The 27,764-nt window shown below is 41.7% G+C and overlaps 1 long non-coding RNA gene across 1 annotated transcript; it reads left to right on the top strand.

Annotated features, from left to right (window-relative positions):
• Nucleotides 1–360: 360 nt before the first annotated feature.
• Nucleotides 361–27,712, top strand: LOC123652443. The gene is made up of 2 exons (XR_006741798.1): nucleotides 361–479; nucleotides 27,534–27,712. It is a non-coding gene; the product is annotated as an uncharacterized LOC123652443 (long non-coding RNA).
• Nucleotides 27,713–27,764: the final 52 nt, after the last annotated feature.

The raw sequence follows: 27,764 nt of genomic DNA, 5'->3' as shown, positions 1-27,764 counted from the left end.
TTTTTCATCAGTTCCATAGTGCTTATCAGAGTAACCAATCTCAGTGGTGTTATTTCATTAATACTAATTGAAAGAGGAACAAACTTTTCCAGTTCAGATTTAAATTATGTGGGAGAGTTTAAAAATAACAGCTATAGAAAACAAACTGTTCTTCTGTTTGTCATTACTGTGTGAATGACTTTAATAATTTCTCATTGGTGGGCCCTGCAAAGCGTATATTGACCATTTCTTGTGCACCACTTCAAATCCTCTGCTTTTATCTCTATCCAGTCACATCTGGGCAACTGAGTAGGCTTTGACCAGTCTCCATGCCAGGAGCCCCTGGCAGTGCCTTGTTTTTTGGCCAGCCACAAATGACTCTCACTTCTTGTTGGGGAGCACATGAGATTGGTTGGAAAGTTTGTAAGGAGGACATTTTGAGAAAAGGGAAGTGTGTGGAAAGCTGCCTGCCCTGTTTACCAGAAATCCGACTTAGGGGAGTGCCGAAGGCGGAGCCCCTAATTATTCCTTGACTTTTCCAAACAAGTCTGTGCACAAGTGCAAACCCCCAGATGTTTACTGGAATTCTTATGCTTAATCCCTGGATGCCCTTGCCTTGAGAATAATGTAAACACTTACGTCTTCCCAAGATTACTCATCCTACTGATTGTGCCTAAAAGATAAACTTGACCTCAAACTGCTGTTATAATAAAAGGCTAATGAGGCAGGCAAACGAGGCAGGCAAGTGAGGCTGCTTGGTACCTTGAGCCAGGCAATCCCTTAGTCCTCCCTTTCACAGGGAAACTGTATTGGAGTAATCTATTCATCTGTCGCTAAGGATCTGCTAGTCAGCCCCAGAAACTTCTGGGCCCAGAGTTTCTCTGATTCCTCGCCCAGGGATGCTCCAAGAAGGCAACTGGCATTCAAACAGGAGCAACCCGGGAGCAGGTGGGGAAATTTACCACCCTGTAGGGTAACTTTTAGCCAATAGGAAATAGAGATGTTGGTTAAATGCTTTTCCTTTTTAGGTGGTTGGTCTTGGATTGCATTTCATGAGGTAAATTTAAATTAGATGGTCCTATAATGACTGAACACTCTGAGTGGTGGTCCACCTGGTAATGCATCATTGACCTGGTTCTCTTTTCTTCCTGTTTCATGCCTGCTGTCTATCATTTCTGGCTTGTTCCATAAACCAACTCCGAATGCCTGGGAGTAGGCCTGGTTGAATCTTGCGGGTACTCAATGAGAAAGAATCCATGATTCATTACCCCCACTAAGTGCTTTCCATTCTTGATTTAGAGGGTTAAGGTTGTCACCTGAGGGATTTCCTCCTCACTAAAATCTATCCAGTTCATGAAAATCTTATATAAATTTGATATCTGATAAACCCCAGTAGATTCAATATCACAAAAACCCAAGTAGGATGTGATTTCTGAAAAAGTTGCTTTGCCAAAATTGTGGTCATCTTCCGGAAATATGACTTTTTATAGAAATCAGATCTTATTCTCTATTCTGAAGTGTATACTAAGTTCTCATCCTGAAAACTCCAGAGGACTTAAGAGTAAATGAACTTGAATATAGCACTACGTGTGTGTCAAGTAATTTCTTAAATTCAATTTTTAAATTTAGATGAACTATTTTACATTTAACACATGAGCACCCTCTAAATCTCAGATAAAATCACAAAATTCAAGCAAACTAGAGTTACATCAAATTATATTCTTTTTTTCCGCCTCAGCCTACAATACTTTGACCAAACAGAATACAAGTGGCATAACTTTGAGCCTAGAATGCTGTAAGTATTTTAAATATTCCCCATAAGTTATCTTTATTGACAATTTAAATATTGGGAAAATTTGCAGTGCAGTTAGATGATATTGCAACCCTTGAGTGAACCCTTCTTGCCTCTTATGAGCTGGGAAAGACTGATCTAAATGTTTTCTTATATTTTAAAATTTTACTACCGATTTAAAAACAAGTTCCTTGTGGGGCAGCCAAAGTCTCTCTGCACAATTCATGATTATGTTTACTGCTCTTTATTTCTTCTGATGGACATGTCTACTCTGCAAGAGACATAAGATCCTGGGTATTTGAAAATTAAAGAACAGCAGCAAAGGGCCAGATGCTACAGTTATAAAAGTTGCAAAAGTATAAACACCAGGTGTGCCATATAAATGCACAGGTTCTTTTACCCTGCCACACTATTATCATATGGTTCTAACATCTGCTCATTTCTGTCCAGGCTTCCCACAGACAGCATTTATTAAAATTAAATATGAACTTATTTTCACTTATATGCCTTGAGCAGGAAGTGCCACAGTGGCCTTATTATGGAGAATAAGTGAGCCGATAAAAATTGATTTTTATCAGTAAACTAACAATTATCCTTACAAGCCAAAATAGTGTCATTTGCCTTTGATGTGCCTTCTATTGGGTCGGCAACTAAGTACGTGCGGATTTTTTAAAGAAAATCAAAGGCAATTTTTTCATGGAACTAAATAACTTTATTCTGTAATGTATTGCCCATTTTGATCAATGACCTTTTGCCATCTTTCAGGCAGCATCATAATCCCACGTTCAAAAAACTTCTGGTTTTTGTTAGCAAAAAACTGAATCAGGTACGATTTGACATCATCATCATTATTGAAATTTTTACCATTCAAGGAGTTTTGTAAAGATCGAAACAAAAAGTAATCAGATGGTGCAAGGTCAGGACTATATGGTGGATGTGGCAAAACATCCCAACCAAGCTCCATTAATTTTTGCCGAGTGACCAAAGATGTGTGTGGCCTTGCATTGTCATGATGGAATACAACACCTTTTCGATTTGTCAATTCGGGCCGCTTTTCTTCAACTGCATTGTTTAATTTCGTTAGTTGTTCAATGTAGACATCAGAATTGATCGTTCGGTTGGGTGGTAAGAGTTCAAAGTAGACAATTCCTTTGTAATCCCACCAAACTGATAACAAAACCTTCTTTTGATGAATATCAGCTTTTGATGTTGTTTGAGTTGGTTCACCTGGCCTGCTCCATGATCTTTTCCGCTTGATATTGTTATAAACAACCCATTTTTCATCGCCAGTTATCAGTCGTTTAAAAAATGGATCATTTTCATTACGTTTCGTTAGCAAATCGCAGCTGCTAATGCGTTGCGTTAACTGTGATTCTTTCAGTTCGCGAGGAACCCATGTATCGAGTTTTTGAACATAGCCAAGTTGTTTTAAGTGATTTTCAATGCATGTATGTGATACATGAAGCTTCTCTGCAATCTCACGTGTTGTACTGTGACAGTCCGAATTGATTATTGCTTTGATTAGGGCGTCATCAACTTCAACTGGACGACCAGAGTGTTTTTCATCTTTGAGTGAAAAATCACCAGAACGAAATTTGGCAAACCAATTTTGACACTGCCGTTCTTTTAAGGCTTCGTCACCATAAACAGCACATAACTTTTTATGAGCTGGCGATGCGTTTTTCCCTTTGCGGAAATAAAAAAGCAAAATATGACGAAAATGTTCCTTTTGATTTTCCATTTTTCAACGAACGCCAAACGAAAACTACAAAACAGATCAAAAAACTTTTTTTACTGATTAACAGCTGAATAGCCAACTATCAAATAACAAAATGTGTTTTACATTTGTACTACGTCTGCAAACCTAAAAATTCAACTGAAGCCATATATGTGTGAAATCCGCAATTACTTAGTTGCCGACCCAATACTTGCTAATTACTCTGTGGTTTTCTATGAGAGTTAGACCAGTACAAAAAATGTTACACTAATTCCAGGTAATTAGAGGATGAGAGAAGAGGCCAGTTGAGCTTTGTGAAGAGTTTTTATATTAGAGAATATTATTTTTAAAACTAAAATTTTAGCCCTAGCCGGTTTTGCTCAGTGGATAGAGTGTCGGCCTATGGACTGAAAGGTCCCAGGTTCGGTTCTGGTCAAGGGCACATGCCTGGGTTGTGGGCTCGATCCCCAATAGAGGGCATGCAGGAGGCAGCCAGTCAATGATTCTGTCTCATCAATGTTTCCCTCTATCTCCCCCGCTCCCTTCCTCTCTGAAACAATAAAAAATATATTTTAAAAAAAGTTTTAATGTTTTCTACTGGGAGACATATTAACAAGTATAAATAAATCTAAACAAATACATTTTTAAAAATTCTCATCCGATGATATTTTTTCGTTGATTTTTAGAGAAAGTGGAAGAGAGGGGGAGAAGACAGAGAGAAACATCAATGTGAGAGAGACTTATTCATTGGCTGTCTCCTGCACAGAGCCGGGGATCAAGCCTGCAAATAAGGTCATGCCCTTGACCAGAATCAAACCAGGGACCCTTAAGTCCATGGGCCAACACTCTATTTACTGAACCAAAGTGGCTAGGGCAGGAAATATTTATTTTTTAAATTAATGTCTTTATTGATTAAGGTATCACATATTTGTCCTCAACCCCCCCCCATTCCAATCCCCCACCTCTCCCCACTTATGCCCCCACCTCCCTATTGTCCTTGACCACTGGTTAGGCTCCTATGTGTGCACATAAGTCCTTTGGTTGATCTCTCCCTTTTATCCCCACCCTCCCTTTGAGGTCCAACAGTCTGACCCATGTCTCCTTATCTCTGGGTCTGTTCTTGTTCATCAGTCTATGTTGTTCACCATTTCCCCTAGATGAGTGAGATCTATCTTTAAAATAATCTTGAGTGTGAGAAAGTCTTTCCTATGCAGAACATAAAAGCCAGAAGCCATAAAGGAAGAAATGAAAACATGTGACTACACAAAAAATTTAAAAACTCTTTCTGTATTATGAAAGGAATCCTAAACAAAAATATAGGCATTGGATTTGGAGAAACTATTTTTATTTTATTTATTTATTTTAAAAATATATTTTATTGATTTTTTACAGAGAGGAAGGGAGAGAGAGATAGCAAGCTAGAAACATCGATGAGAGAGAAACATCAACCAGCTGCCTCTTGCACACCCCCTACTGGGGATGTGCCCGCAACCAATGTACATACCCTTGACCAGAATCAAACCTGGGACCTTTCAGTCCACAGACCGATGCTCTACTACTGAGCCAAACCGGTTTCGGCAGGAGAAACTATTTTTAATATACACGTTGAACAAAGAATGCATAGCCACAATATATAAAGAACTCCTATAAATCATTAAGAAGAAGACAACCCTCTGCAAGAAGGCTAATGTATATAAAGAAGAAATTCAAGAGAGATCTTGACACTTAATAGAATTATTTAAAATCAAAGAAGCCTTACTTAAAGTCAAAGAAATGGAAATGAAAATAATAAGCTAGCTTAAAAATGTAAAATATTGATGATACTCACACAACTAGCAAGAGAGTGAAAAAATGAACACTTGATATTTGTGGATATGTAAAGTTTTTGAAGGACATGGGCAATAATCTAGCAACGTTTTAAATATGCATATCCTTTGATCTAGCAACTCTTTTATGAATATATGCTATAGAAATATTAACACATGCATACAAAAATATGTGCTCAAGGAAGTTTATGGAAGAATTACTTTTATAAAAATAAGAAATTTGAAGTAAACATCCAAAAAAGGGTGCATATTTAAAAACATTCCATACTATGAAATATTATCAGATACTAAAAAGAATGAAGTTGATCCATGTGTATTGATACAGAAAGATATTTATGATATATTGCTAATAAAAAAAAGGTATGAAAATGCATAATACATATAGGGTGGGGCAAAAGTAGGTTTACAATGCTGAGCATGTGGTAGGCAGTTAGACACCAGCAGAGCAAGGATAATGGGCCAGGTAAAGAAGGTCACCAGGGTGAAAAAATGCCAGGTGTCCAGCAATGGACAATCAATTATAGGATGGGGTGTCGCCCCCAGGGTGGCTTCCTCCTCTAGCATATCACTGGTTATGAGGTTTGGACCTCCTGACCTTTCCAACCTAGAGATAACATCTAGGTCTTAATAGTACTTCAGTTCCAGGCTCAGATAAGGAACAAAACCAGCCAAGGCTGACCTTAGGACCAACTGCATTGAATAATGCCCCCCTGCCCTGGTGCCAGCCAATCAGTGGAGACCACAACCTGAATGGACACAACCTGGAAAGTCACTGAATATTCTATTGAGATCTTCCCCTGGGACCGCCCCTAAAACCTCCACCCTTAAAACTCTTAGGACAGAGGACCCAGTGTGCTCTCCCTCCTCAGAGCATGCCTCATCTTGTGTCTTTCCTTTCCTTTTCCTTCCCTCCTCCTCTTCTTCCTCTATCACCTTCCCTCTTCATCACCCTCTCCCGACCACAGGCATGCTACCATTAGCTTCCTCACTGACAAGCTCCAAAGGCCCTTCCTTTGTCTCCATAACTTGTTTCCTGAGCCCACTTCTTTTAGAAATTACTTCTTATGCCTCAGTGATTTTCCAAATAAATGTTCTCTTACAGTTTGGGTCTTGCTCTGAATTCTTTCCTAGCCAGAACCCAAGTACTAAGGCTGCTGAACCAAGATCTGGTCTGATCCCATCAGTCAGACACCTGGTGCTATCCGCACCACCTTCAATAAGTATGTGAAATGCAGTTTATTCTTGTAATATTATTTATTATATTTTTCATATGAACAATTGTAGACTTACTTTTGTCCCAGTGTATGTTAGTGCGCGGGCGCGCGCGCGCACACACACACACACACACACACACACACACACACACACATTTTTAATTCTTTATTGTTTAAAGCACATGTGTCAAACACAAGGCCCGCGGGCCAAATCCGTCCCGCCAGGCCTTGCAATGTGGCCCGCACTGCGCTGTCATCACTGCACTCCGCTGCGTTTCCATCACAATGACAGTTTATGACTGTTCAGTAAACCATTCGGCCCGCGATTTAGGCTGGATTTTAGATTTTGGCCCCTTCTCTGATTGAGTTCGACACCCCTAGTTTAAAGTATTGCATATGTCTTCTTTTCCCCCATTGACTTCTCCCTGGCCACTCCCAAATCCCCTATACATATTTTATAAATGTATCGGAAAAGCTCTGGACAGAGGTGCACACTAGAGGAGGGGTGTAGGAGTGGTGCGACGACAACGACATGTACTTTTACTCCAGACACCTCTGAATCATTCAGTATTTTTACATGGAGCTTGCATTACTGTTATAATGAAAGCAATTAAAATGATAATAAAATATATTAGATGAACAAGATTTGTGCCCTTCATTTCTTTGCAATGCTTCATTACAACTACTACTGCTAGAGACAGTCACTTGGAACTTCTTTTAGTCCAAATACTCCACTGTAAAATTCCTTTTTTTTTCCTCCCTGAAAATGACCTAATTTACATGATCTCATAACACTCCATCCTAATCCTCTTTCATATAAATATCTTGCAAGCCAGCTATAAGAAGTGGGCTGCTGAACCTTATAGCAAATAATTTATATTTAAAAATTTCTGGATTCAAGTCCACAGGATTCACTTTATTCCCCCAGGAGCTACAGCCATCTAAAAGTGAATGAAATATCTAAAAGATGGCAATGAGCTCTGAAAAGTGGAAAGTAGAGCTTCAGAATATGAGAACAACCCTGAAGCCATTTCTTCACAGAATAAAGTGAAGTAGAAATTTGGAAATGCCAAGGGTGAAGTGGAGATGAGCAAAAGGCTGTGTGAACCAGTTTAAAGAAGTCAGCTTTGGAAGGTGAGATTTACACCTGCACCCTTTGCTCTATGATGCTAAGTTAAAACCTTCACCCTCCAGTAAAAACCCCTGCCCCTTTGAACTTCTTGCCCTCCAGCTATGCCATAGTTGGTTCCTCTTCCCTTTTCTTACTCTGACTGCTCACTATCTCACATTCAGTGAAGACTTCACTTTCTATCCTTACAGAAATTGCTGTCATCTGGACATTCAGGCTTTGTATGGATAACCATCCAACTTAAGCTCAGGGGCTGCCAATTTAGCTTACATCTTAGAAACATCTGCAACAGATTTTTAAGTGCATATGCTTGACTTCTATTATACAGAATCTATGTGGATGCGAACCTAGCTTCTGTGACTTTTAAAACCACTACAGATGATTCTGATACACAATCAGAATTGTGAATCTCTTGTAGCCTTGGCTTTGTCTGCTTCTACCCCTGCCTCTGCATTTGACTTCCGTGGCTACACAGTAGACATTTCCATTACACTGCAATTCTGCATAAATACCAACATATGCTTTCCCCCCCACAACAAGCAGTTCCTTGAAACCAGCTGGCTGTGCTACAATTCAACTCAATTTTGAGACTATCTACTTGGAGATAGCATCAGACAGGTTAAGTGCTCAGCCTCACAAAACTGCCCTCACTTCAGATGCCAGTCACAAGACCAGGCTGTCACCTGTGCTTCCAATGGGCTGGTTGTAGATCAGAGACTTCCATGACCCTTTTCTTGGGTTCAATGAATTTGCTAGAGCCACTCACAGAACTCAGGAAACCAGATTACTCACCAGATCACCTGTTTGGTGGGAAGAACATGAAAGGATTGGAATCAATAGCCAGATGAAGAGATACATAGGACAAGGTCCTGAACACACACAGAAGCATCTGTCCCTGTGGAATTTGAGGCTCTGCATTGCGGCACATGGATGCATTCTGGTTCACAATCTGGAAGCTCTCTGAACTCTGTCCTTTTGGAGTTTTGTGGAGGCTTCATTACAGAGGCGTGATTGATTAAATCATTAGCCATTGATGATTAATTCCACCTGCAGGTTTATCCAGCTGTTTGGACTGAAAGTTCCAACCCTCTAATCTCAGTCAGTTCCCCTGGCAACCAGTGCCCCCCCCCCCCCCCCCCCGCTCCATTTTGAGGGGATTTCCAAAAGTCACCTCATTAGCATAAATTCAGTTGTTGTAGAAAGAGACTTGTTATAAATAACAAGCTCTGAACTGAGGACAAATGACAATATAACAAAAGATACTCCCATAGCTCTTATTGCTTAGGAAATACCAAGGGTTTTGGGAGCTCTGAGTCAGGAACCTTGGACTGAAACCAATATATATATTTATCATTAATCACAATGTCACACATAATTTGAACCACACCACCCAAGAAATGTTGAATGCCAAGAACTCATTATCAGGTTATAACCTCCAAAGTTTGCACTCACTCCTTCCCCAATTCCATTCCAATTGCTCTTTCCTATAAGGAGGCATTTACTACACAGACAACTTTACTTTCCTCCAGTTTATTTGCCTCTCAAAACTCATGTAACCTGTCCCTTTTGCAGTTCCAGTCCTACAAAATTCCAGATCTCAGGTATTCAAAACTATCTTCATTCCCTGTCTTTGCCCAATTCATTCTCCATCCTGTAACATAGGGGTGTCAAACTCAATCAGAGAAGGGGCCAAAATCTAAAATCCAGCCTAAATCGCGGGCCGAATGGTTTACTGAACAGTCATAAATTGTCATTGTGATGGAAACGCAGCGGAGTGCAGTGATGACAGCGCGGTGCGGACCACATTGCAAGGCCTGGCGGGACGGATTTGGCCCGCGGGCCTTGTGTTTGACACGTGTGCTGTAACAGGAGTAACCATTTCAGATGCAAATTAGATCACATGATCAAGTCCCTCTCCATAACTTGCCTTGCTTAAGTCTATTTGTTTTTACAGTGAAACTACTTTTTTGAATTTAGAATTGGCCAGCTGAACTCAGTGTAGATGATCCCAATTTTGTTGGCAACATCCAAAGCATCATAGTCGGGAGTCAATGGAATGTATGCTTTCTTCTCTCCACCAGGCCTGATCAGGGCTTGACCTTCGCTACGTCAATGTCAGATCTTCTTCACAACCTGTTTGATCTTGTCCTTGTTGGCCTTGACATTCAGCACAAGGTCTTGTCTTCTTTCTTCTTCATAGATGACTCAGTAGTCAGAGGGAACTTAATGATGGCATAGTGGCCAAGCTTATATTGCTTGGGGGTGCTCTTCTGAGGATATCTGTGCTGCCTTTGGCAGTGTCTTGGGCTGTTGGAAGATGGATGACCTGCAGATCTTCTCACTATGGACGCCTTTCAACACTGCTTTCTTTCCTTCAAGCCTTTGCTTTGGCTTCTACTTTGGGAGGGGCGGGGACTTCCTTTGTTTTCAATGCCATCTTCTCAGAAAGGCACTTGCTTTAAGTCTCATGGTGCCTCATGGTTCTTTTTTTTTTTTTTTTTTTTAAATAAAATTTTATTGTTCATATTATTACAAATGTTCCTTTCCCCCCCTTCTCACCCCACCCTCTGCCCTTTCCCCACCCCCCATTGTCCTCATCCATAGGTGCACAGTTTATGTTCAGTCTCTTCCCACATCCCCCTCTCCCCTTTTCCCCAAGAATAAACAGTTCACTCCCCTTCCATACCTCTGATTCTATTATAGTCAACAGTTAATATTGTTCCTCAGATTTTTTTTTTTTTTTTTAGTTTCCTTGGTTTTTAGATTCACTTGTTGATAGTTACGTATTTGTTGTTCATAATTTTTATCTTTATTTACTTTCTCTTCTGAAAGATCTCCCTTCAGCAATTCATATAATTCTGGTTTGGTGGTGATGAACTCCTTTAGCTTTTTTTTATTAGTGAAGCTCTTTATCTGACCTTCGAATCTGAGTGATAGCTTTGCTGGATAGATTATCTTTGGCTGTAGGTTCTTGCTATTCATCACCTTGAATATTTCTTGCCATTCCCGTCTGGCCTGCATGGTTTCTGTTGAGAAATCAGCTGACAATCGTATAGGTGCTCCTTTATAGGTAACTACCTTCTTTGCTCTTGCTTCTTTTAATATTCTCTCTTTGTCTTTTGCTCTTGGAATCTTAATTATGAATTGTCTTGGTGTGGTCCTCTTTGGATTCCTTTTGTTTGGAGTTCTGTGCGCTTCCTGGACTTGTAAGTCTAATTCTTTCACCAGGTGGGGAAAGTTTTCTGTCACTATTTCTTTCAGTATGTTTTTGATATCTTGCTCTCTCTCATCTTCTGGGACCCCCATAATTCTGATGTTGGTTCGCTTGAAGTTGTCCCAGAGGTTTCTTACATTATCTTCAACTTTCTGGATTCTCTGGCCTTCTTGTGTCTGCGGAGGAGTGTCTTCTGGCTCTTTATGTGCCAAATCTTTGACTTGATTCTTGCGATCTTCCATTCTGTTTTTAGGACTCCATAAAATATTTTTTATTTCAGACAATGTATTCTTTATTTCTTGTTGATCCCTTATTATTTCTAGTTGATCCCTTTTCATATCCTCATAGGTCTTGTTTATTTTATCGGCCTTTTCTAGGAGATTCTTGAACAACCTTATAAGTGTGGTTTTGAACTCTATATCCAGTCGCTTTTTGTCCTCCTTTTCTTTCGTTTGTGATCTATTTGGTTTAGGCATTTTCGCAGGCAGCTTTCCTGATGGGGCGGGGTTTCAGGGTGGAGCCTACAGCCTCGGCTTCCGTCAGCCCCGCCCTATGTGACTCCTGAGACTCAGGGTCCTTCAGTACTTGTTGCGAGCGCCTCTGAGAGAAAGGTGCCCTCGATTTTCGCCTGCTGCCAAACTGTCTATGCTCTCCCCCAATGAGTCCGGTATTAGGGTTCAGTTCAGTTGGTAGTGGGATTGGAGGTGGTGTTCAGAGCAGTCTGGAGCCCCTGTCTCCTTCCCGTCAGGGCAATCCCGCGGCACAGCCGGCCGGTCCTTCTCTGCACAGTGTGCGCGCCTCCGGGGACCTCCTTTCGCCGCTTCCCTGGAGTCCCGCCTTACAGCCCGGCTCCCTATGGATGAGCCTGGGTCCCCGGGGTCTGGCCTAGAATTGGGGTTCAGAGCAGTTGGAGCTGGGCCCAGCACAGTCGGAGCTTTTCTCTCCTTCCCGCTTGGGACCGCCAGCCAGGCACTTGGCCTCCCTCCTCTCCGGCTCTGTCCTCTCCACGCGAGCCATGTGTCTCCGTACCTTGGGCTTTTACAGCTCCTCTGCGCTTCCTTCTGGTTTTCTCCTTGCTTCTGGTTGTAGAATTTCCAGTCAGTCGACTTTTCTGTAGTTCTGGGTAATGTCCATTTTATATTTTAGTTGTATTTTATTGAAATTGTTGTGTGCGGCTGCGGCTAGTTGCCTACCCGAGCAGCCATCTTGGATTCTCTCTCCCTCATGGTTCTTAATATACAGTCCAAGCTCCTTAATGTGTCATTCAAAACCAGTTACAATTTTTGACCAGTATACATTTCTGTTCTGATCTCATCTACTTCTCTCCACCCACACTCATCATGATATTTCATATTAAGTTTGTCTCTCTTGTCTAGAAAGACCCCCCAGTCCTCTTTTGCAGGCCTCACTCTTTATCATATAAAGACTCATCCCAGGAGGTAGCTCATCTCTAACTGAGTCTTTTTGAAACTCAAATTTCCTTATTTTTTTGAGTTCTTCAACTTTTTATTGCAGTAAGAACATTTAACATGAGATCTGCGCTGTAGAAAACTTTTAAGTGGACAATACAAAACTGTTATCTTGTTGTACAGCAGATCTCTAGTTATCTTGTATAACTGAAATTTATTCTCATTGAACAACAGTTTCCCACACTCCCACCAGCCCCTCTTAATGACCATTCTACTCTGTTTCTATGAATTTGACTATTATAATAGGTATACAAATGGAATCAGGCAGTATTTATTCATCTGGGTTTGGCTTATTTTACTTAGCATAAGGTCCTCTGTGATCATCCATGTTGTTACATATGGTAGGATTTCCTTGTTTTTAAAGACTGATTAACAATTCCACTGATGTATATATCATATTCTTTTTCAATTCCCTATATTTTGTATAATAAATTTTGTACCTAGATCCAGGATGATATTAAAAGAGTGAGCAATCAGAACAGATGACTGACCAATGTATACTGATTATATATCATCACATTTATTAGACCTGTGGTCAGCAAACTGAGGCTAGCGAACCAAATGCAGCTCTTTGGCCCCGTGAGTGTGGCTCTTCCATAAAATACCATGGTCTGGGTGAATCTATTTTGAAGAAGTGGTGTTAGAAGAAGTTTAAATTAAAAAAAAATTGGCTCTCAAAAGAAATTTTAATCATTATACTGTTGATATTTGGCTCTGTTGACTAATGAGTTTGCAGACCACTGTATTAGACCATGAAATACCTTAATATTTAAAGAGGTTTTTCTCCTTTCCCATCTTCTCTTCTCCTCAATGGCTATACTCATCAGCAAAAAAAAAAGGTGAATGAGCTGGGGCAGAATCAGCAGCTGAAAACCTCACTGTGTAATACAGGGTGGTACAAAAGTAGGTTTGCAGTTGTTCATATAAAAAATGATACACTAATAATCCTAATATATAAAAGCCCTGGGTTGTAATAACCAGTAACAACCGAGGCTTGACCAACCCAAAGTCAGTCCTGCAGTCAGCACTGGGTTGCCATGGCTTCTGCTGCAGGTGTGGTGCCCCAGCACCGACTGCTGAGGGAGCTGTAAATCAGGGCCAGAGAGAGGCCTAAAGAGAGAAGCAGGGTCTGATCTATTGTATCTGTGGCAGCTTTTGATCAGCTCTTGCCTCTCTCTTTCTCTCCCAGTTTGGCCAGCAGCCGCACCTCCATTTCTCTCCAGGCCTCCACCAGGGCTACTGATCAGCCCTGCCTTTCTGATCAGGCCCCGTTGATAGGTCCAGATACACTGACATAGAAACTGACCAATCAGTACCAAATCTGGGTCAACTGTGAGGAACCAATGGCTGCCTAGGAGGCGGAGCTTTTGATGCTGATTGGCATAGAAACTAACCAATCAGAACCAAATCTAGATGAAGTGTGAGGAGCCAATGGCTGCCTGTGAGGCAGAGCTTTTGACGCTGACTGGCATAGAAACAGAATAATCAGAATCAAATTGTCTGGCAGAGGAAGGCAGTTGGAGGCAAGATCAGGCCTGCAGTGGAGGGCAGTTGGGGGCAACCAGGCCTGCTGGGGAGGGCAGTTGAAGGCAAGATCAGGCAGGCAGAGGCAGTTGGGGTCGAGATCAGGCTGGCAGGGGAGAGCAGTTGGGGGTGAGCAGGCAGGCAGGCAGGCAGGTGAGCGATTAGGAGCCAGAGGTCCCAGATTGTGAGATTGATGTCCAACTGCTGGGTTAGGCCTGATCCCACAGGGGTCCCCAATTGGAGAGGGTGCAGGCTGGGCTGAGGGAAGCCCCCCCCTTCTTTGCATGAATCTCATGCACCAGGCCACTATATATATATATGCCTAAGTGATTGTTATGACTGAATGACCAGAATGACCGGGAACAACTGGTCAACCAGTCACTATGATGCACAATGACCACCAGGGGACAGATGCTCAATGCAGGAGCTGTCCCATGGTGGTCAGTAAGCTCCCATAGCCACCTTCCACTTTGGCCAACCTCCTGCGGTCCCTCCCCCTGTCAGTCCCTACTCCCCACCTAAGGCTCCAGGAAGCCCATAGGAAGAGAGTGACCTTGATGCTGATTGAGACAGAGTAGCAGCTAGGAGAGGACAAAAAGGGCAAGGCAGCAGCCTAACTACAATGACATAAAGTAAGGACTACTATCATCTTACCTCTGCCACTGCACTGTGCATGCCACTTGCCCTTCTGCCCCCATCAGCCACTTCTACTGTAGCTTGGCCAGTGCCTTTCTGGGCTCCCAACTGCTAATTAGGAAGTGCTCTTATGCTGGTGTGCCACCATTGGCTGAAGTCAGCTACCTATCATGCTTGTGGGTGGAGCGCTGAGAAAATGTGTGGTTGAAGTAGGATAGATGATCTGTCTGTCAGCAACTCTACCCCAGGGAGAGGGAGGCAGCCAGAGTGTGGCAACAAAATAGAGCTGTATTTCTACCTCAGTGCATGGCTGATGTTCAGGCAATTTTGGGGCATTCTGTCTGTGGTCTTTGCTTGCCGCTATCTTACTACATCTGCACAACTAGATTGGGTCCTGCTGGTCAACTTCCTGTGGTCCCTCCCCACAGCTGGCAGGCCCCAATTGCCTCCCCCTCCACCTCCTGCACAAATTTGTGCATCGGGCCTCTAGTATAAGAATAAATTGGATTTGTATACTCACAACTGTACCATCCTGGTAGTCAGTGTCCTACATACAATGGTAGGCTCTGGCTTATTGTTTTTGTTGTGTGTTTTTTTGTTTGTTTCTTTGTTTTTGTCAAGAAAGATGACTAATAAGAGGAATTTCTCAGAGATACACATAAATAAATAAAAACATAAGGTCACAGTGTTATACAGGGCTAAAAGGGAGACTTATTATATTAAAACAAAAATCTCAAATTAGGGATATGTTTCCCTTTCTCTTTTGGCATAACTAGTTTCCATATATGTCTTTCATATCTATTAGGGATGCAAATTTTAATGGCTTTATGCCACACTTATTTCTCTATTTCTGGTGTTTAAGATTGTACTAGACACAGAAGAGTTTCTCAATACATGTTTCTTAAATAACTAAATGAATGAAAAGATTGATGAACCACTTTTTAGTAGAGATGAGCAATTATTTAGTGGAAGAAACCAGAAGTAAAGAAGGGTGTTAATCTCCTACGGAAAAAAATATAGCAGTTGGAAGGAGCAATTTAAAGTTGAGCTGAAATTCTTTAGAATTGTCATCTCAAGTGTCACAATAAGGAATTCATTCTTTTGTACTGTGAAAATTCACTTGTGTGATACCTAGCATGTAATCCCAAAACCGTTTGCATGCTGTTCAAAGAATTGTTCTGCATATAGATTGGTTTGTGTGCCCATATGTTTAAAATTTCAATTTAAAAGAACAGCTGAATTAGTCAATGAGATTGAAGCTTCCTTCTTTTCAACATTCAGTTTTGGTGAAAGGGGAAATAGCCCATATTCATTTGTATCTTTAGGGAAAGAAGCTAGGGATATTTGATGCATGTCTTGTGAAGAAGAAATTGAATATTAACATTTTCCCTGTTTATCATTGTTTTCTCCCTTGCTTGCTCTCTGTATTGCAGATGTTGTGGCTATTTCTTGATGGTTGTCAGGCTCCAGTTCATTAAGATCACTGCAATTTGTGCCTCTGCTGAGGATTTCACTACTATCTTCCACTAGCAGGCACATAACAAGGTGAATACACTTCTAAATCACATTTATGCTTACTTCAAAATTATAACAGCTGGGTTATCTTACTCTGTACTGTCTCTCTTCTCAAATAAATGAATTAACCCCTAAATCCCTGCAGGAGCAGAGCTCAAATCAGTGTTTCTAACAAGTATCAAAATGATTTTTCCCCCCTTCATGTTTTGTTTTAAGCAGGGTAAAAATCCTGACTTTAAAATATTGGAAAAATATTAGATATTCTCAGCCATGAAATAAAAACGGTTTTTATAGTTCCCCATAGCTATCTTTTCACATGCAGCGGAGGTCTCTCTTCATTGATCAGCTTCCTTTTATTGCATGGTGTTCTGGGAGAAGCAAAGCAATCTCGAAGACCACAAGGGTCAGAGAAACTGTGAACTTGTGGATTAAACTTGCAAAAATGCTGCATTGATGAAGACTGTTTGTCTTTCCTGGCTTCTGGTAAATCTCAATTTGCAAATTAAAACAGAACCTTTAAGGCCTTTCTGATATCAGCTTGAATTCATAATAGGATACAACCTCCTCCTTCCTTTATCTGACATTCTAACTCATTGTAGTATTGCTCAAAGCTGCCAGGACTTGTTTTCAATTGGAGCACATGAAACTCCTTTGTAAGTGTCAACCAAGCCCTTAATCCTCTTCAAATTGGTTAAATAAGTCAGTGTGAGAAGTGGTGTCATGGGAAGGAGTCTCATGGACTTGGAACTAAACAGATTTAGAGGGAATTAGTTAGCCTCCTCTCCCTTCTCCCCAGAGGGCAGGGCTGCTTTCTGTAATGATCACCCCTTTGGCATGACTGGTAGAAAATAAAAAGCAAAATGTCTTCCAATTTTCTCAATCTAGATTTCTTCAGGCAACTGAGCTCAGTCTTGGCTCAGGGGCCTGTTTGTCTCCATTATTAGTGTGGAGGAAACTGGTCTTCCAAGGCATGTCAGGCCATAAAAACTGTGAACAATGCACTACCCTGGGTGGGCAGGGAGGTCATTATGGCTGGCCTCAGGACAGATCATCTGACATGGCCTGGAGACCCCCAACACCTGGGGGCCTTCCTGAAAGCTCTTAAAAGGGGGCAGAACCATATTTGCAAGACAAATACCCCAGAAGGTTATAAAAAGTGAGGCCCTCTGCATATTTCTTCACTCTGATTTGGAAATTATTCCAGGTGTCTACTAGGGTTAATAAACTGGGTCCCTCCCTTTCTCTAGGAATCATGCTTAGAATTTCTTTTTTTAAAAATTTCTTCATTGATTAAGGTATCACATATTTGTCCTCAACCCCCCATTCCAATTCACCCCCTCCCATACCCCTACCCTCCCTATTGTCCTTGACCACTGGTTAGGCTCATATGTGTGCACATAAGTCCTTTGGTTGATGTCTCCTTTTTATCCCCACCCTCACTTTGAGGTCCAAGAGTCTGACCCATGGCTCCTTATCTCTGGGTCTGTTCTTTTTCATCAGTCTATGTTGTTCACCATTTCCCCCATATGAGTGAGAACATGTCCTGCTGGAAATATACTTACAAGAATAAAAAATGAGACAAGCCTTAGTATTTCTTTGGTCTTCTGCAACATTTGGTTTCCTGAACTGGGAAGCAAACCGCGTTTGGCTTTTGCCTCCTGTTGGTTAGTGGATGTGGTTTGGGCCCCAGGAGCGTGGGACAGGCCTCCAAAAGGCATGTACTGCTGATTTTAGCAGAATTGAATGGGACTCCAGGTGCTCCTGGACCTCAGCCCAAGACCCCGCCGGCATCTGGAGAAAGTGGACAGTCACCTCTGGACCTGTGGACAGAATCAGTAAGGTAGGGGTCCCAATCAGTCAGGCCCACTTCAAGTGAGTGGAAGTCATAGGACTTCGTCAGGTAAATCAGGAATCAGGACTCCAGAGGTGAGTGAATTCAGATTCGATTAAGGAATTATGGGTTCACTCTTCTGTTTGTTTGTGTGTGGGACTAGCCCATTTGTTACCGAGAAGGGGGGCTGGACACAGTCTTAACTCCTCCAGTAGGTTCTCACCAAGACGTCGGTCAAGAATTCTGGTCCTGGGTGTGGGTGCCAGGAGTGTCCCCATGCCCATCTGGAGAGTTGGGGATTATCTGCTCAGCTCCAGTCTGGGCTAGTCTACTGAGAGAATGTGAGTAAGGATGTTTGTCTGTCTTGGTATAATTATCTGCTGATTAACTGGTCTGTGTGAAAGCGAAAGCTACTTTGATTTTCTATTTGCTCATCTGGTTAAAACATTTGATTTACTAAAAGCTGAACCCGTGATGGTCCGCAAAAGTCTCTAGCAGCGCTGTTGAGTTAGTTTTCAGAGACGTTTGCTCTCTATCATGGAGGGATAGTTGATAAAAATTTCTGTCTATGTTTGTGTACTAGGGACTTTGGTTTTCTCTGTGGTTTTGCTGTGTTAAGTTGAAATTTTGGAATTCTGGGATAGACTTGAAGTATTTGCAGCTTTTCTTGTCTCTTTTGGCTGGCTGGGACTTTCAGGGGTGGGACTCACAGCTTCGCAGGGTGGAGAGATTTTACCCACCCTGGCCCTGCCTGTGCTGATTAAGTATCTTTTCTTTAAGGAGACCCTCCAAGCTTTTAATAAATTTCCCTGCACTCTTGTCTGTCTCTCGCCACCAATCATCATGGGGTTGGGACAAAGTAAACCCATTGTTCCTAATTGCAGATTAGAAAAAATTTAAAAAGGGTTTTATTGAGGACTATGCTATTAAAATTAACCCCAAAACACTGAGGAAATTCTGTGAGTTAGAATGGCCAGCCTTTGGGGTCAGCTTGTCCCCGAAAGGCTATTTAGATGTAGGACTAGTCAGGGTGGTCTGGAATGTAGTCAAGATAGACCTGGACACCCAGATCAGTTCCCTAACATAGACAGCTGGTTAGGAATTGCTCAAATCTTGCTGCCTTGGGTCTGGTTCTGTAAGGTTTTAGTAGTAGGAAAAAAGAAACAAGTCTCTCAGAAGGGAACTCAACCCCTTGTTCTGCCAGGATCCCCTGAGGAAGTTCCGCTAGTCTCCGTGTGTACCACAGGCTGCTCCAAGTGCTTCTCCAGCTGGTCTGAAAGGTCTAGAAACAGCGCCCCCTTCCGTTTCTACTCAACCAAGTTCTCCAGAGCCAGTTGGGCCGCACTTGAGTTTATCCAATCAAGGGCTCAGGCCACAACCAGCACGTCAGATCCTCTAAGGGAGATTTGGGGTGCCAAAGTAGTTGGTTGAGATGGGACTTTGCAGGAGGGAGGGCCAGTCTGTTATTATCAGCCCTTTACAACTTGAATTGAATTCAGCTTATTCTGAAAAACCTCAGGCCGTGGTAGACCTCCTAGAAATGATCTTCCAGACCCAGAAGCCCACCTGGGTGGACTGCAAGCAGCTCTGCCCCAGCAGGAATATTAGATTCAGACAGATGGGCCAGGAAAGCCTTCTCAGATGAGGAACCTGATTGGAACCCGAACTCAGAAGATGGAAGGACCAGGCTAGAACGATATCAGCTGGTCTTCCTCCAGGGCATCAGGGCCAGAGACAAGAAGCCCACAAACATGTTTAAAATCTCTGAGGTTTTCCAGAAGCCCGATGAAAGTCCAGCAGCTTTCTATGAGAGACTGTGTGAGGCATATTGGATCTACACCCCCTTTAGACCTGAGGCCCCAGAAAATCAAACCATGGTAAATGTTGTTTTTATAGGCCAAGTCCAGCCTGTCATCAGGAGAAAATGACAGAAACTGGAAGGGTTTGCAGTTTCTGCTAGAATAGCTAATAAGGTTTTCATCAATTCAGACAGGAGACAGTGCAGTAAGGAAGGAGGAATAAAAGGAAATACAAAGAAGGGACAATATAATAGCAGCAGCTTTTAGAGGTTCAGGCTGTCAGACAGATCAGCAAGGATACAGACCAGGGGGAAAGAAAGAGTGAGCCTGAGATGAGACCATTGTGCCTATTGTAAGGAAACAGGACACGGGAAGAATGAATGTCCCAAATGGCAAAGTAAAAAGACTGGGCCCCCTTTTCTGCCCCCCTTTCTGCCCAGTCAGAGCCACTTGAAGCAGATCTCATTGGGCTTAGCAATGGCATATTCCGACTAGGACAGACTGGGCTCATTTCAGCTAGGTTCCCACATGCCCATGGTCAGAATGAAAATTGTGGGCCAGATTGTGGACTTTATGGTTGATATGGGAGCTGAGCACTCAGTAAGTAGAGCCTCTCTCACAACAGGAGGTCACCATTATTGGAGTTACTGGAGACCAGATCCGTAGACAATTCTGCCGCCCTTGCCGATGCCAACTTGGCGGTCATCAAGTAATTCATGAATTCCTATACTTGCCAAACATGTTCAGTGCCTCTAATGGGTAGAGACCTTTTAGCCAAAATGGGGGCAGAAATCACTTTTGCTTCAGATGGCTCAGCACAGCTTCACCTAAATGAGGAGACCTCCCCAATGATCCTCTTTGTGCTGAGGGAGGAAGAATGGAGACTTTTACCCACAGACAAAGGCCTCATCATTAGAACCTGAATTAGAGAAAGAATTCCTGCTGGTCTGGGCAGAAGGGAATCCTCCAGGCATGGCTAAGGACCATGCCCCTGTGCTAATTGAGTTAAAGCCTGGAGTACAGCCTGTTAAAATCCACCAATATCCATTTCCAAGAGAAGCTTGCCTAGGAATCCAGGTTCATTGGATGCTTTGGTGGGGATTATTTATTTATTTATTTATTTATTTAAAATATATTTTATTGATTTTTTACAGAGAGGAGGAGAGAGGGATAGAGAGATAGAAATGTCGATGACAGAGAAACATCGACCAGCTGATTCTTGCATACCCCTTACTGGCGATGTGCCCACAACCAATGTACTGCCCTTGACTGGAATCAAACCTGGGACCTTTCAGTCCGCAGACCGACGCTCTACCATTGAGCCAAACCGGTTTTGGCCTGGTGGGGATTTTTTAAACGATGCAGGTCTCCATGGAACACCCCTCTCTTGCCTATCAAAAAACCTGAGAGTAATGACTACTGCCTGGTGCAGGATCTATGGGCTATTAATGAGGCTGTTATAACCCTGCATTAAGCACTGATGAACCCCTCCACTCTTCTAGGACTGATCCCATCAGAGGCCGAATGGTTTACATGCCTAGATCTAAAAGATGTCTTTTTCTGTCTTCAATTAGTGCCTTCCAGTCAGCCTCTCTTCGCTTTTGAATGGGAAAACCCAACTACAGGGACCAAGGAGCAATTCACTTGGACCAGACTGCCACAAGGATTCTAGAACTCCCACACTTTTTAGTGGAGTGCTAGCATCTGAACTGTCTAAGTTCCCAGGACAGGACTTGGGGTGTGTTCTACTCCAAATGACCTCCTACTGGCCAGCTCCACAGGATCTCAGTGCTGGGAGGGAACATGAGCCCTTCTGAGACTACTAACTGAAACAGGTTATTGGGTGTCTAAGAAAAAGGCACAGATTTGTCAGGAAGAAGTCAAGTATCTAGGCTTCCAGATCATTCAAGGGAATTGAAGGCTAGGGACTGAAAGGAAGCAGGCAGTATGTGCCATCCCAGTCCCTAGCACTCGGTGGCAGATTCGGGAATTTCTAGGAGCAGACTCTGATTTCGTAATTATTCCCAGAGTCCACTAGTGTTAATAAACAGGGTCCCTCCCTTGCTCTAGGAAGTGTGCTTGGTATTTCTTTGGTTTTTCTGCAACATTAGAGTCAAAGAAGAATTTTTAGTGAGTGAAATTTCCTCCAGAATCAGATTGAGAAAGATAAAAAAATATATAATAGAGCTTTGCATTTATACCAGGACAGAAGAGGAAAGAAGTGGAAGTGGGAAGAAAAGAAGACATATTTGTGTGAATGTGCCTTTCTTACTTTCAACATTTTGTCTACACATGTGTCTGGATCATACTCATTGGCTTATAATGAACAAGGAAGATCCATTTGGCTTCCTGTGTTGAAGAGAGGGCCAATCCATGTGAAATGGAACAATATGTACTGGAGTAAGTACAAGAGGAGACCCCTTGTCTTCTTATCATACAATCTTCTACCTCAGAGTCAGCAAACTGTGGCATGCTGTATTGGTAGATAAAGTTTTCATGAATATAGTTATGCTTGTTCTCTCATTGGTTTGTTTATTTAATGGCTGTTTTGAAGTAGTTGTAACAGACACACAAGGCCTAAAATATTTACTGTGTGGACCTTAAGAGAAAGATCACCAACTCAGTTTTACTCAACAGAAATCTGGAAGAGGCAAGGTTCCTCAGAAGTGGTCAATGGATTAGATCACTTTGGGAAACACTGATAGTTATAGTATGTTAATTTAAAAACATTCAAACCTGTAAATAATTTTTTGTGAGTTTATTTGAGCCAATCTGTTGACAATTGCCAGGAAGCAGAACCTCAATGAACTGAGATAATGCTCTGGGAATTGGCAGGTTACATTTGTATTTATACATTGCAATCAAAGGAAAGGGATGTAGGTGGGTTACATGAAATCCATTGGTGATAGACTAGACAGACAGGAGAAAGCAAAGCGAGGATACTTCTGGGATTGGATAAAAAGTAAACATGATAATGAAGGAATTTGTGGTATCTGTCCTGGCACCCAGCACATTAGGTTATGCCCAAGGGGTCCAGAAAAAGGGAACTTACAAGTTACCTAGACATTTCAAAGGGTATCCTATCTAATAAAGAGGGGATATGCTAATTGACCATCATGCCCTCAAAGATGGCTGTGCCCACAGCCACAAAATGCAGCATCCAGTCCCCTCAGCCCTGTTGGGTGGCAGGCACATGGCAAGGCTGGGCATCAGGTACCCCAGTTCCCTTATCCCTCAGCAGTTCAGGGCCAGCCTGAAGCACAGGCAAACTTTGGATGTCAGCTGCTCTGCTGATGCCAGAGGCACAGGCAAGCCTCAGATGTGGGATGCCCAGCCACCCAGGGTGGGCCTAAGGCGCAGGCAAGCCTCAGATGTTGGCTTTCCAGCTGCCCAGGGCTGCTTGAGGCTCAGGTAACCAGGGCCAGCTGAGGCTTGTGCTGTCAGCAGTGGCAGCAGCAGAGGTGTGATGGGGGTGTCACCTTCCCCTGATCATCAGGTCACCTCCCACCCCTGAGGGCTCCTGGACTGTGAGGGGGGAGAAGAAGCTGAGGGACCCTACCTCTAGTGCATAAATGTTCATGCACCAGGCCTCTAATGTTATTATAGATGCAAAAAGACAGATAGGCTCAGTTAAAGTAATGTTGACCTTGTCAGTGAAGATACTGGCCTAGGAGGTGACTCGCCACCATAATTGCTTTTAGTTAAAGTTTAATTTTAGACCATCCTTTGTGGTTACTTTAGGTCTCTGAGTCTGCAAGGCTGCTATGCAGGCCTTCCCTGAGCCTGTCAGGTTATCATGTGGTTCCTTTCATCCACGATATCATGGATTCATGTTGTTGCTGTGTTACACAGACTTTGTAGTAAATGAAATGTATAGTAACAAGGCAATATCTAAAATGCTATTAATAGTGTGAGTCAATAGCAGTGATTGGGCACCCACTAGCTAAAGAGCTCTGTTCCAGGCTCAGTGAGAGGAGGGAAGACCCCCAAAGGAGCAGAGGTTGTTACTAAGAGCCTTGCTAAATGGTTGTTGTCTATTCCTGCAGTGACTTCAGAAAACTCACTCAATAATGTAACCCCCATAGAACAAATGAAAAGAGCTGAGGATATAAGACACAAGGATAAGAAGATGAATTGCCTGTGTCAGTCACTTGAATGCTTTGTAAGCCTTATTCCTGTGAATTTGCCTGATTCCTTTGTTTTAGAATTTGTCTAAACATAGATTTCAATAATCAGCAAGATGACTTTTGAATGTTATCTTGCTGATTATTGCCTATCATTAAGTGTGTTGAGATTAGTTTGGAACTTGTATCTGGAGTTTAATGTAGAGGTGTGTTATGCTGATATTTTATTTCCTGAAAAATATTCAAAGAATGATTTGTGTCTTTCATCAAAGTCATGATAGAGATGATAGAGGCCTAGAACCCTAAAGTGGGGCCTTATAGGTGATTGAGGGCAAAGCTTTCTCAAACTTTATTTATTTATTTAAAAAATATATTTTATTGATTTTTTTTTTTTTAACAGAGAGGAAGGGAGAGGGATAGAGTTAGAATCAGCTGCTTTCTACCCCCCCTCCCCCACTGGGGCTGTGCCTGCTCTATCCACTGAGCCGAACTGGTTAGGGCCGCCCTCTCAAACTTTAATTTTCATGTGAATAACCTGAAATTCTCATTAAAATGCAGATCCTGATTCAGCAGGTTTGGAGAAGTCTGGAGAAGTCTGCAGTTCAGACTTGGAAAAGCAGGATGGTAGAGGACCAACTAGTGACAATTCACTCTGCAACATCTCTGCACCTTTGAATGTAGCTTCCATGAGAACATTCCTAATTTACTCAAAGAACTCTAGTTTTCAATGTAACCTATTTCACTGTGGAAAACTTAAAAACAGTTAGAAAATCTTTATAGTGCCAATACTGTATCTTGTAAAGTTTCTTTCTCAGGGATTTGATTTGCCACTTTTGAGATCATCAGCCAATTCTTATTTGTGGGCCCAAATTAAACCCACTAGTAGACTATCACAAATGGTTGCAAAGGCCATTTTCTGAGGGAGGCAAGCTATGATGGGAGTTTGGGTTTGGAGCTTCTCTCAGTTGCTGGTAGGTTACCTCCCTTTTTTCACATTCCTTTCCTTTTCCCATTTTTCTCTCCTAAAGCCAACACATATCACATGTATATCTTATCATATGTGCACATTAAAACATTTAGAGGGATTCAAGGCCCAGAAGAGTATGTTGTCTGACCTCAATTGGTGATCTGATAAATGTTAAACAGCTGGCTTTGATGGTGGTCGTGTGGGTGGTGGTCCTGTGTGCAGCGTTTTCACATTTGCCAATTTCCACGGTGTAAATACTCCCACCACAAGCTACTTTGAACTACCCATAATTTAACAACCAACATGCAAAAGTCTGAAAATTTAACAGCCAGTAGGAATCTACTCCAGTACAGCTTAATCTGACAGCATTCTAGCAAATAGTTAATATTTACTGAACACTTACTTAGTGTTGAGTTTTATATATGTAAGGCCTCTAACAAAATTAAAATAAGACCCTATTCACTTATTCAAAAACAATTTACTGAATTCCTTTCATACTTGGTGCCAGAGAAATAAAGATGAATGGGAAACAACCCCTACCCTCAAGCAGTTCATGGAGTCTAGTGGGGGAGATATTTAATATATAGACAAATAGATAAATTACAGTGTAACATAGTAAATAATAGAACAGATGGTGATAGTAACTGATTTAGTACCTCTTCTGCGCCCACCTGGGGGTAAGGGATGCTGAAGAAATCCCCCTTTTTTACCTCTTTGCAAAAGTCCATGCTGACCATGCCAAACCATCTTCTGTGGATAAAGTTTATGTAGATATCTTTTAGATTTAATGGATTTGAAGAGCATATCAGTTCCTTAAAAAGAACATTTTTGACATGCATGTTACATTTTATACTTAGAATTGGGTCCAAATTATGTGTCATATAGGCTTTTAAGAAACTATGGAATACAGAGAAGGAACCTTTTGAGAACTGACAATTTACAGATCTCAGGAGTGCTATCCTTATTCAAATTCAATTTCATTTTAGAAAGCTTGAAGGCATCAGACTGTTACAGAGATAAAAGAGCCAAGTATTAATCTTTTGAGTTAGTATGTTATTCAAGCTGTTGAACCTGTAAGAGTTTGCAGGACTCTTAATTCATTTTAAAACTAAAGACAAAGGGAAAAAAAGAGAGTGAGGCAATGTAGTGATAATTTCTTTTTTGATTATTGCTAATGATTGTAATTCATGACCAGAACTGCTTATTTATTTTATTACTTTATGCCCTTTATGAAAGTAAGATGGGTAGAAAGAATAAAATATGATTTTAGTTTTCTCCCCATCTTCTTTGCTTCAGTACTCTATTTGTCCATCAGTTTCATATTGGCTTACACAGGCCAGAATTATATTTTAGCTTTATGGGCAGAGTGTGAAAACAGGGTTTGAGGTGTATCAAAAACCAATTTTGATGTGACAGAACAGTGTGCCACAAAACAAAGTTGTTATACTTCTTTCTCTTCTGTCTGCCCTATGTGGACCTAGCATGAGTGAGGTGATGATTTAGTGCAGAATTCTTGATATTTCACCAGGAGCCCTACTGAGCAAGCTTGCTTTGGCTTCTCACAGGATCACAGAAGACAGTATGAAGGATGACTCTGAAAGGAGAACAGTCAGGGACCTAGAAACCAGTCACAACCTCCTAATTTCCTCCAAGGCCTTAGGGCACTCTGTTGAAATGTTTAAGTAACAAGGGATAGTAAGGCTTTCAATGTTACACAAAATTTAGTACACAGGGAGAAAAAGTAAATTGAAAGAACTCAATAATTATTAGAGGATCAAGTCTATTATATGTCATTAAATGATTACCTTGATGCCCATTTTATCTAGATTTCCATTGTTTTACTTTTCTATAGGCCTTTGTACATGAACAAATCTCTCTTGGTTTATATCCAAAAGATGAATTTATTAACATTTTTATGTTTGCTTTTCTTCTCCCTGAAGAATAGTCAAATGGGGAAGCTATTATAAGTTAGGGTGACCATAAAATTTACTATCCAAACCAGAGCACTTTTGAGAATGAAAGGAGGTGCTATTATTAATAGACTAAAATAATTATGCTGTTAATCAGTAGTCAACAGGGTGTATCTCTTTGCAAAATGCAATATATGGTCATCCTAACTACAAGTCATTTAATTACTGTTATTTGGTTGCCATCTATTCAATAGTTTTCATAGAAACATATCTGAAAAATATGTGAGGCCATGTACTTAAAAAATTGCCTGGAATTTATGGAATTAGAGTAGGGCTCAGAAACAGTGATTCTGTCCCTTATGACTAAAACAAGACAGAGAGAAGAAGATACACAGAAGCCCTCCAAAGTTAAAAGATCCTTTTCTGAGGTCATTATTTCCCTTCCAGATCTCTTGAGCTTATCAACCTACTAGAGGCCCAATGCATGAAATTCCTGCAAGAAGCTCAGCCCTTGCAGCCCAGCTTCATCTGGAAGGTCGTCCAGATGGTTGTTCTGCTATTTGGTCTAATGAGCATATTAGCTTTTGAGTATATAAGATACTCCACAAGGCTCAGAACCTTATATTCCCATTGTAGCTGACTGAGCTCAGAATTTGTTCATAGCTCTCTTGGGCTATAGCAAACATCTTCTAACTGATCTCCCTGCTTTCTTTCTTTCCACATGTCAAATCCTTTGTCTCTATCACAGCCAGACTGGTTTACCTAAAATGTAAAGCTCTGTTGGGAAACATGAGACTAGGTTGGATAGTTGTAAGGAGGGCATTCTTAGAAAAGGGAAGTGTGTAGAAGGCGCCTGCCCTGTTTATCGGCATTCCGACTTAGAGGAGACTTAGGGGAGTGTCAAAGGCAATGCCCCTATTTATTCCTTGACCTTTCCAAACAAGCCTGTGCATGTGCAGATCCTTGGTGTTTACTGGAATCCTTATGCTTAATCCCTGGATGCCCTTGCCTAGAGGACAATGTAAACATATGTCCTCCCAAGATTGCTCACCCTGCTGATTGCATCCAAAGATAAAAATTCCAATAAAGGCCTAACAAAGCAGGCAATCCAGGCTGCC

This window comes from Pipistrellus kuhlii, unplaced genomic scaffold (genome assembly GCF_014108245.1).
Source record: "Pipistrellus kuhlii isolate mPipKuh1 unplaced genomic scaffold, mPipKuh1.p scaffold_m20_p_16, whole genome shotgun sequence".
Classification (NCBI taxonomy): Eukaryota; Metazoa; Chordata; class Mammalia; order Chiroptera; family Vespertilionidae; genus Pipistrellus; species Pipistrellus kuhlii.
The sequence above is the reverse complement of the archived record's forward strand: the minus strand, read 5'-3'. Positions and strand labels throughout refer to the sequence as shown.